Source organism: Palaemon carinicauda, chromosome 23 (assembly GCF_036898095.1).
Source record: "Palaemon carinicauda isolate YSFRI2023 chromosome 23, ASM3689809v2, whole genome shotgun sequence".
Classification (NCBI taxonomy): Eukaryota; Metazoa; Arthropoda; class Malacostraca; order Decapoda; family Palaemonidae; genus Palaemon; species Palaemon carinicauda.
In genome coordinates this window covers 103,812,351-103,820,344 of record NC_090747.1, presented here as the reverse complement: position 1 = coordinate 103,820,344, position 7,994 = coordinate 103,812,351, and the positions used below count along the sequence as shown (strand labels likewise).

At 45.3% G+C, this 7,994-nt stretch overlaps 1 long non-coding RNA gene across 1 annotated transcript in view; it reads right to left on the bottom strand.

The window, feature by feature from the left end:
- Positions 1-274: 274 nt before the first annotated feature.
- Positions 275-7,994, bottom strand: part of LOC137617327 (uncharacterized) — a 31,095-nt gene continuing 23,375 nt past the window's right edge. Inside the window, exon 3 of the long non-coding RNA XR_011039620.1 lies at positions 275-1,484. This is a non-coding gene — a long non-coding RNA (uncharacterized lncRNA). The remainder of the gene's footprint in view (positions 1,485-7,994) is intronic.

Below are 7,994 nucleotides of genomic sequence, written 5' to 3'. Positions count from 1 at the left end.
TATAGATTGGACTATGAATTTTACAATACTTTGGAAAGCACTAATTTATGAACAAAATTTTATACTTTATATTTTCAGAACTTATATCCTGGATTATTTATATTTTCAGAACTTATATCCTGGATTATTAGGACACATAACTGATCCCGATTCATACCCTGGATTAACAAACCTCCTTCCACCACAGATGTCCAGAATAACCACAATAAAATCCTTGGTCAGGTAGTCGGAAGAGTAAGCAGGAAATCCTAACACAAAGCAATTTTTAAAAGTTAATTCTGAGAATATAAAATGATAAAAAATAGGGTCTCATTATCCTCATCATATTTATGCACAATAAAAATTATTACACAATAACAAGAGCTATATTACATTTTAAGCACCAAAAATTATTTACCGACAAGCCTAACTACATTTAAAGGATTGTACATTACCATGAAAAATTGACTACTATGCCAAATTATAAAGAATAAATTACAATTGTAAGCACATAAGTAGAACAAGGCAAACTGTAAGAATAAATTACAATGCTTATTACAATAGTAAGCAGATAAGTAGAAACATATGTTACAAAACAATGCAAATAATAAATGACAATGGCAAGGAGATAAGTAGAAAAAGGAGAGTAAGATTAATTCCACAATTGCTTATGTTACAAAAAATTGCCAAAAAGAGGAAGCATATTATATATGCAAGAAATACTTGCACTTGGAACTTATTTGGGTATCAAACCCAAATAAAATAGCAACTTTACTCAAGTGGAAACATCAGTCACACACTACAGTTATTCAGAAGAAAAAAAAAAGGGCGTTATTTTTTCAAGCTACTGTAAAGCTTAAGTAAAAATAAAACATTAAATTAAAGGACTTCCTTAAAATAATTTAAATCTGCAATTCAATTATACAGTACATTGTATCGGAAACCATTCAGTACAGCAATTTCAAGAATGCTTGGCATAATTTTATGATGGCATTTTTATTGAAGGAAGCTGAGGAATATTTAAAACCTTTTACTGATAAGCAATTTTACAAAATATTGTTACACATGGTCTTATGATAAATTTGATTTTAACTTAAAACTTCACAACATAATGACATCCATTTTAAAGTGAGAGAAAAATCTTATCGAGAGTATCACAACATAATGACATCCATTTTAAAGTGAGAGAAAAATCTTATCGAGAGTATAAGAGATCCCGATATCACATTGGTATCTTTAAAATTGTGAGAAACTTATAATTTGCAATCATCATATTAAAGAAATTAATTAAATTCAGACAAACATCACTGTAAGCTCATCTCTATTACTCTTTCCTTTTACCTCAAGCTCAAGAGTTCTGGGGTCTTTTCATGGGCATGAAGGTTAAGTAAGCCTTCTATATCTGGAGGCATATGTGAACTTTAAAAAATCTGCAGCTGTGTAACTACTGATCCAACCAATCACCAGTTCTAGAGCTTACGTCTTCTCTCCTCGCTCTCAAAACCCTTTAAATTACAAGGAAAAAAAAAAACTTACTTCTATCTTTCATAACTAACCCTTCAATTTACCTTAACAGTTCTAAATTATCAACTAGACTTCATGCAAAACAACATCACACACATCAAATTCTTCAACATATAGCACTATCCCTTCATGCCTTTTAAATCTGAATTCAAAAGATTTCCTATTGCTATTCTAATCTCTGCTATGCTAATCTCAACTGCTTTAAATACATCTTCATAAACTTTACCTTCACGTTATATGTGCTCTCAAATCTGGATAAGTGGATAAGAAACCCCTTCTTATTATCTAAATTAATATGTATCACACTTTAATCCATGAATGACTTTCAATGTTCTCTATACTGTAAACTAAAGTTTTCCAGTTATCCTCTTCACAATAACGTATCAAAGCAGTACTTAGCAGCAAAAATCATATCAAATCCACCTGACAATTGCTCTTGGTAATTTCTTTCACACTAACATTTTAGTTGGAAATAAAAAAATACTTGGTGACCAAACACTTCACCCTCTTTTCTAAACACGTACTCTTGCAATGTACAGTACTAACAATTATTCTTGAAAATATCATGCAATTAGAAGTTTTTATCCTTCACCTTTCACAACTCATACATTTCACACTTTTTCCCTTTATGCAGTTTCCATTGGGTACAATAATGTACTGTATTTACATTAGGCAAGAGTTATACACTTGAAATTTCCCACAACTAATTTACTTTTAAAAATATCCTCGTCAAAGAACACCACTCAAACTTTTGCAGATGTGCCACATATGCTAAGACTCTTATTTTCTTCACTGAAGCTTTCTAAATAAACCCACCTATTAATTCAAGACTATACATCCATGAATAAACTGATAAAAACAGCCAACAAACTAGCTAAGGCATCACATTTCCCAGTAATCCATTCTCTGCTTTCCAATCATACTATGGATCAAGGGGAAAATTCTAAAAATAGCCAACCAAAATATGACAAATTCGTAGATAATTTGTATTTTTCCTAACCATACAAACCTTAGCTATTTAATTAGGGTATTACTTTCGGCGTAGCTGAAACGACGAGCCAATAGATTTTTAACGAGGGTTTACTACCCTCTCGCTAGTTAGCGAGGGGGTAGGGAGGAGTAGCTAGCTACCCCTCCCCCCCCACACACACCAGTGAATAGCTCACTTTGCTTAGAGGTAGGACTTCCCGGGGGACAGGGCTGGCGGGCAAGTTTGATTAAATAGCTAAGGTTTGTATGGTTAGGAAAAATACAAATTACCTATGAATTTGTCATTTGTTCCGTAACCGAAATACAAACCACGCTATTTAATTAGGGTGACTTAACCCTTAGGTAGGGTGGTAAGTCCCAGCCGTACTGGCGTTGGCTTTTGCCCGGGGACTCAGTATCTGAGTGTGTAGAACTCGAGATAAGGAGTCCCTGCACCTCGCAAGTGCCTTGCTCTGCAAGGACCGCGGCCTACGTAAGCTAGTGTGTGAAGGAGTGAAGTGTGACTCGTCCTAGGAAGTTGACCTGGAGTCCTTTAGATGGAAATCTAGGTTAGGACGATCCCAATACCACCTCGTAAGGGTATGGGGACGGGACAGTATTAACTTAATACTAGGAACACAAGGAAACATGGTTTACCTGCACTGGTTTGAGGTTAGCTATGCAAAGAACCCAGGATGCTGCTTTCCCCAAGAGAGGGGAGAAAGAAGAAAAGAATAAGGGCCAGGCATACTTTTTCATTCATGCAGACTAAAACCGGGTAACAATGCCCTCAACCTTCTGCTACTTGTCCATTAAGAAGCCTGAAGTTTAAACCAGCTGTTGTGCTGCCACCACAGGGCCGACAGAGAACGTATCGAGCCTCCTGTGGGTCACGTCTTGCAGGTAGTGGGCTGTGAAGGTCGTTTGAGGCTTCCACACCCCTGCTTGTAGATCCTGCGTCACAGAGTAATTTCTCTTGAATGCCAGGGACGTAGCGATGCCTCTGACATCGTGCGCCCTAGGGCGACGTGACGGAGGAGGGTCAGGATTCAGGCATTGGTGGATAACCCTGCGAATCCAAGCTTAGATTGTATTCTTAGTGACCCTCCTCTTCGTCCTTCCTGTGCTCACGAACAATGCTTGCACTCGAGGACGGATTGCAGCTGTTCTCTTAAGGTAGAGCCTCAGACTCCTTACTGGGCACAGTAGGAGATGGTCTGGGTCATCTGTTACAGAACAGAGACTCGAGATCCGGAAGGAGTAGAACCGGGGGTCCGGAACTCCTGATTTCGGAGTCTTAGCTACAAGCTCTGGGATGAATCTGAACGTTACCTCCCCCATCCCCTTGAATGGCCGATGTCATACGAGAGACCATGAAGTTCGCCGACTCGCTTGGCCGAGGCCAAAGCAAGCAGGAACACCGTCTTCCAAGTCAGGTGGCAATCAGAAACCTGGTGTAATGGTTCAAAAGGAGGTCTCTTAAGAGACCTGAGGACTCGAACCACGTTCCATGGAGGAGGTCTCACTTCCAACTGGGGGCAGGATAAGTTCATAACTTTGTACGAGTAAAGAAAGTTCCAGCGAGAAGGAAATGTCCATTCCTTTGAGCCTGAAGGCAAGACTTAAGGCTGAGCGATAGCCTTTCACTGCCGAGACTGAAAGGCGCATTTCTTCCCGCAAATACACGAGGAACTCCGCTATTGCTGGAATAGTGGCATCGAGAGGAGAGATACCCCTTCCACTACACCAACCACAGAAGACTCTCCACTTTGCCTGGTAGACACCTGCGGATGACTTTCGCAGGTGTCGAGACATCCTTTCCGCAAAGCCTCTCTCTGTGAGGAGACGCTGGATAGTCTCCAGGTGTGAAATCGTAGCGATGCTATGGCTTTGTGGAAGATGTTGGCATGTGGTTGTCTGAGTAGCTCGTGTCGAGGAGGAAGTTCTCTCGGGAGTTACGTCAGGAGCTGCAGAAGGTCCGGGAACCACTCTGCGTGATGCTATAGCGGAGCTATTAAGGTCATTGAAAGGTTGACCGATATTCTGGTCTTGTTGAGTACTCTTCTCATCAGACAGAACGGTGGGAAGGCGTAGACATCGATGTTGTCCCACCGTGGTTGAAAGGCATCTTGCCAGAGTGCCTTGGGGTCCGGGACTGGGGAGCAGTACAGTAGGAGCTTGAAATTCAAGGCTGTCGCGAACAGATCCACCGTCGGGGGAACCCCACAAAGTCAGGACTTTGTTGGCTACTAGACGATCCAAAGACCTCTCGGTACTCACTATCCGAGATGCCCTGCCCAGACTGTCGGTGAGCACATTCCTCTTGCCTGGAATGAAGCGAGCTGATAGTGGAATCGAGTGGACTTCGGTCCATCTCAGTATCTCTACTGCAAGATGGGATAGCTACTGAGAAAAGGTACCTCCCTGCTTGTTGATGTAAGCTACTACCGTGGTGTTGTCGCTCACCACCACCACGGAGTGACCCGCCAAGTACTGTTGGAACTGCTGAAGTGCCAGATACACGGCCTTCATTTCTAGCAGGTTTATGTGGAGGCACTTTTCTGATTCTGACCATAGGCGTCCGAAAACAGCATCAAATCCGGGGGAAGGACGAGAAGATCCACTCCCTCTCGTAGGTTTTCCTGTCAACCACCACTGGAGATCCGTCCGTTCCGCAGGACCCATTGGGACCAAGATGTCCGGGGAATCGTGACCTTGATTCCCCCGGGACCTGAGTTGCCATTGCAGGGATCTCATCCTTCATCCTGAGGCGACCATTTGGAACTAGACGGGCCAGAGAAGAAAGGTGACCGAGGAGACGTAACCACGATTTGGCTGGGAGTTCTTCTCGTCTGAAGAAAGGAACTGCGACCCTCCTCAGCCTTGCTATCCTGTCATCTGATGGGAAGGCTTTGTGGAGATTGGTGTCCAAGATCATGCCTAGATATACCAGTCGTTGAGTTGGCGGCAGAGAAGACTTCTCGAGATTTACCATGATCCCTAGATCTTGGCAAAGTCCCAGAAGCCTGTCTCGGTGTCGAAGAAGGGTCGACTCCGAGTCTGCCAGGATCAGCCAGTCGTCCAGATAACGGAGGAGACGGATGCCGATCCTGTGTGCCCACGAAGAAATCAGTGTGAACACCCTGGTGAAAACCTGAGGTGCTGTGGAGAGATCGAAGCACAGGACCTTGAACTGGTAGATCTTGTTGTCTAGGCTGAATCTTAGGTACTTCCTTGAAGACGGATGAACTGGGATCTGGAAGTACGCGTCCTTCAGGTCCAGTGTACACATGAAGTCTTGTGGTCTCGCCGCAAGTCTGACCATGTCCGCCGTCTCCATGCTGAACGGGGTTTTTTTAACAAACCTGTTCAAGGCTGAGAGGTCGATGACTGATTTCCAGCCTCCAGACGCCTTCTTTACACGAAAGAGTCGACTGAAGGAGCCTGAGGAACCGTCGATGACCTCCTGGAGAGCGGCCTTCTTCAACATGGTCTGGACCTCTGCCCGTAGGGCTTGGCCCCTTGCCGATCCCATGGCAAAGGAGCTCAAAGACACTGGATCCGCTGTCAGGGGAGGAAGAGATGTTATGAACGGGACGCGATATCCCTGACTGATTACAGAAATCTTCTAGGAATCGGCCCCGAGTTTCTGCCACCTGTCTGCACAACTTTGAAGGCATCCCCCCACTGGTGGACATGCAGGGGGACTGCCAATCTTAGCGTTTGCGGCCTCGGCCGCTCCCTCTAGAATTCTTTCCTCCCCTGGAGGACTTTTTGCCTTTCCTGTCTTTGACAGGAAAGGGCTTCGACACCGTTGCCTTCGCTGCCACAGCCGGTTTCGTTGTCTTGGGCGGGTGAGGTTGTTGAGGTGCCGGAGCTTTATAGGGCTTAGATGTAAGAGCCCTATGGAGGAGGGAGTCCTGGTTGGACTTCCTCCACCTCTCGGCTGCCAGCTCCAAGTCTTTAGGCTCAAACAGGTTCTTCCTACCTAGAAGGGAAGAGTGTCTGAGCCTGCTGATCTCGACGGTTGGGACCTTCGTGTGGAACCTCTCAGCCACCGCATCACGACATTTCAGGATTGAGTTGGCCCACAAGTTCGAGACTTGATGGGCTAGAAACTCAATGCTGCATGTGCCCGAGAGGAGGAAGGTCTCCAAGGCCTTCCTGGTGCTCTCCTTAGACAAATCTTCGGATCGCAACAGGATGCCAAGAGATCTCCGCCAGAGGTCAAGCCACGAAGTAGCCTGCATGGCACACTTCGCAACTTTCTCCTGGCTTATGATCTCAGTCGCCGAGAAAGTCACCTGCCGGCTGGAGTCTCTCTCAAGAGGGACTCCCTTAGTAAGCTCTTCCACAGTGGTGAGGGGGAAGAGCTAAACAAGCCTCCTCCAAGATCTCGAAGTACCTCCTCTGTTGGACGCGAGGAGGCGGGAGGAGTTTGTTGCCAGCCGTGGAATGGCTGGAGGAGGCGAGCTCAGAGAGCTGGCCCTCGACCTTATCCCTGGCACTCTTCATCCCCTGGGACCAGGGCAAAGCTGCACTGGCCTTAGTGGGCTTCTGGGTGCCAAAGACTCGGTCCAGGACCGTGTCCTTGCCCTCGCGAGGAGGCATCTCAGGATCGGGGATCCTGTTGAGGTGCCTCATTAGAGTCAAGACTTGCCAGATGGCATGCTCTGACTCTAGTGGCTCCCCTCCTGGTGAACTGGCTGCGAAGTCTCCCGTCCCCAAAGGCTCTTCTTGGGGGGACACGGGGACGTTCTCCGCGGGTCTAGTAGGTTCTGGACGGATCCTTGAAGAGTACTTGGGAACATTCTTGGAATCCTGCAGAACGGACATAAGGTGTGGGGATCAGTTTTGACCGCCGACATATAAGGGCCATAAGGCCGGTCAGGTAATCCGGGGCACTTCCGCATAATGGTAGAGGCCAACTTCCAAAAACACACTGAAAGAAAAAGGAATAAGATTAAGGCTGACAATAAGCGAGGGTGAGAGCAGACACGTCTGTTCATCACCCGAGCCAAAAGCAAAGAGAGCTATTCACTGGTGTGTGAAGGGGGGAGGGGTAGCTAGCTACCCCTCACTTCCCCCTCGCTAACTAGCGAGAGGGTAGTAAACCCTCATTAAAAATCTAATGGCTCGTCGTTTCAGCTACGCCGAAAGTAATATGACAAATTCGGAGATAATTTGTATTTTTCCTAACCATACAAACCTTAGCTATTTACATAGGGTTTACTTTCGGCGTAGCTGAAATGACGAGCCATTAGATTTCAACGAGGGTTAAACTACCTTCGCGCTAGTTAGCACGGGGGTAGGGGGGGGTAGCTAGCTACCCCCCCCCCCCCCCCACACACACACTGGTGAACTGCCTCACTTCACTTAGAGGTAGGACTTGTCTTGAGGGACAGGGATGGCGGGCAAATATGTGTAAATAGCTAAGGTTTGTATGGTTAGGAAAAATACAAATTACCTTCGAATTTGTCATTTGTTTCGTAACTGAAATACAAACCACGCTATTTACATAG